We start from the raw sequence: 3,156 nt of genomic DNA on the forward strand, positions 1-3,156 counted from the left end.
ATAAATCTAGTACAATTTTATTACCGCTAGCACATTTTTTTCATTTTGGGATATACAATTTCAGTTCTCTACTGTAACAGACTAAAGGTAATTAGGCTCAGTACACACTGCCATACTGTTTATAAACTTCAAAACGGAAGTATAGTATTTCCATGAAAGCCAGGGTTCCAGTTTTGACTGAACTCCACTTTATGCCCATTAACCAGTAGTTATTCTTATCTGTCAGTTATTCTTATCTCTCTAAGCCATTTACAAATAATCTTCACAATCCCACAAACTGTTATCTCCATTTTACAGAATAAAGACTTGATCCAAGTCATCTGTCCAAGGTTGCAGAGCTACTGGTGCAATCAGGATGTAACTGTTTTGCCCCATGGTCTTAACTGCTATGCTATACTGCCTCTCAAACTGGATGCACACCAGCCCCAGCACACAGCAGGATGTGTGAATATCTCCTACTCAATCTGACCTCATCCCTGGCTCTTTGCACTTGGTCTTAAGATTTGTCTTTAATCCATCTCTCCAACCTTTCCACCCTTACCCTGTGTTCTAATCCTGTCTCCTCTATACTGGTTCCTACCTTCAAAATGCCCTATTGCCCCCATTTCTAAAACATGAAAACCCCTCACTGTGGTACCTGTTCTTTTCTGTAACCTTTTATGTCACAGTACCCTGATCAAGGCAGGCCAATCTCTCCTAACAGGTGCTTCAGTTTGGCTCAGCTCCACCATTCCAAAACACCTCTGCTGCCACATCGCCTCATTCTCACAGCTCCTTTTTCTAATTGCACGCAACAGTCTATATGACAAAGTCACACTTGATTTCATACAATCTCAAGGCTTTCTTGTTGTGCCCTTTTTGGCCTTAAACATACCCTCTTCCAACATGAGATTAAACCCTGTTTCCATGCCTCCATTAACTTTCACACTCAGGCTGAGTACACACATGTATTTAACAATACAGTTTTACACAGAATAGTAAGAGCACTTTTCTTCATAGTTTACAGAAGGGCTTGAAACACATGGATTTTCTATTAATATTCATACCATAGCACATCCAAATCTAAACTCCTAAATAGATGCATTATAATTTGTTTAGAATTTAAAGGCTTAATGGCAATAATCAGAGGAGGAAAAAGAACATGTAAGTTTATTTTACATAACTGACCAAAAAATAAATTCAAGAAATAGTAAATAGAATTTAATAGGGTCTCATGCACCCTGAAGGAGGTGGTGCTCGATTTGGAGGGGTAATCGCTATATCCAAATAATCTCCTATTTGGAACTTCTGCGACTGCAGGGTCATGGAATCATCAGTCCCCTTTCGGCCAGACATGGTGCTGCCAATCTCCTTAACTCGATAGCCAGGTCTTTTAAGATCTGTAAAAACGATTTCAAAATTGAAGTGTGTGCCCTTCTTTCTAGCTTCTGGGTAGACTTCTTTTACTAAACTAGTCAGTTCTTTCAAGGTTGCATCTATCCAAGTGTAGATCTGCAGCTCGCTGGATGGTACGTTCCCGCGGGAGAACTCGTCCATTCGGTGGTGGCGGCCGTTATTGGTGGTGAAGACCCGGAGCAACGGGCAGGTCTTCTCGCGGTTGATCGGCTTCTCTGGTTCCTTCTTAATTTTCTCCTGGGTGATGCGTGATTCTACCGCCATCTTCCTCCTATGGCCCGCGAGACGCTCTCCCTCGATCATGTTTTTTATAATCCAATAATATCATTAAATGAACTATGGGATTCAGAACTTAAAGGAACTTTTAAAAGTCAGCTCTTTAATAGTGAATCTGTCTCTCATAAAGCAAATAATCAACCAATTTGTTTCCTAAACCTGAGATTAGACATAGCAGATTTTTTAAAACAAGGATTCATTTTACATGGTGGTCTATAGATATTTTTCTTATTTTTTCTGACTTTGATAAAGACAAACTTATCCTAAAAAGCCAGTACGAAGTTATGTCAGTGGGAATGGTAGAGTATGGACCTCAGTAAATTCTCCCCTCCATAAGAGCAATGAATACACTGACAAGTATTGTAAAAGTCAATTTCTCAGAACTCTGGAAATTAATCAAAGCCTTGAAAAAAATCCAAGAAGAGTTTATTCAAGAAAAATGATTGAATTTTGGAAACAACAGTAAACTTTGTGGTATTTAAAATTGTTCTATTTCCATCTTTTTTTCTTCAGCTCCAAAGTAGTTATAAAGTCATAAAGTTAGTTATTAAGTTATAAAGTCATAAAACCCAACAGCCATATAATCACAGTGAAAACTACTGTGGAGCCAATGGAGGGAGCAGAGGGTTTGGAGCTGTCCAAAAACATCATTCTCAGAAAAACATCATCCTGTGAACTATTTGGCAGCTCCCTGTAAACACTGATTTGTAGGGCTTGTCTTTATTGACCTGACTCAGGGCTTATCCAGTGTGAACAGATTTTTTCACAGGGGAATTTAATTAAAATAAAACAGTGGCTATCATTTAATACAACAGCTACCCAAGGTGGCAATAAGAGTTAGGACAAAGAAGAAGCTGAACAAAAAGCTTAAAAGGAAAAGCTAGAGAATAAGATGCCTATAGAGGACTCTAAAAGCCTGGGCATTTTAAATAGCTAAAAACCTACAAGGCCACTTGGATATGCAGAGTTGTGCACATACCGAAAAAAGTCCTAAGAAGGCCTTAATTTTTCACCTTTGGGTGTCCTTGAGACTCTTCACAAGCAGAAATGGAAGACTAAGGTAGAGTTTTAAACTGCCTGCCTGAACATTGAAGATATGATTCCATAAACATACAATGTTCCTTGGCAAAAAGTTTTATTTGTTAAAGGAGACTTATTTGTTAAAGGCTTTTAAAGAAAGCTGCCTCTAATCATTATGTTACCATTAAGCTAATCAAGTAGAGACATCAGGGGCCAGAAATGACAAAGAACACACACATAACAGAATTAGTTCAAGAAAGTCCCCAAACAAGTAAATAATAACAACAAACAGAAAAAATAAAAACAAAAAACCCTAGAGAGGAAGGAGAATCTGATTTCCAAGGTGCCCATATTATATCATTTACAATGATCAGTTATCTTGGACCTTATCTTATACAATACACAAAAATGAACTCAAAATGGATTAAAGGCTGAAATGTAAAATATAAAACCATAAAACTCCTA

At 37.9% G+C, this 3,156-nt stretch overlaps 1 pseudogene; it reads right to left on the reverse strand.

The window, feature by feature from the left end:
• Nucleotides 1-1,122: 1,122 nt before the first annotated feature.
• Nucleotides 1,123-1,686, reverse strand: LOC105868202 (histone deacetylase complex subunit SAP18 pseudogene; annotated as a pseudogene).
• Nucleotides 1,687-3,156: the final 1,470 nt, after the last annotated feature.

Source organism: Microcebus murinus, chromosome X (assembly GCF_040939455.1).
Source record: "Microcebus murinus isolate Inina chromosome X, M.murinus_Inina_mat1.0, whole genome shotgun sequence".
In the NCBI taxonomy this organism is placed as follows: Eukaryota; Metazoa; Chordata; class Mammalia; order Primates; family Cheirogaleidae; genus Microcebus; species Microcebus murinus.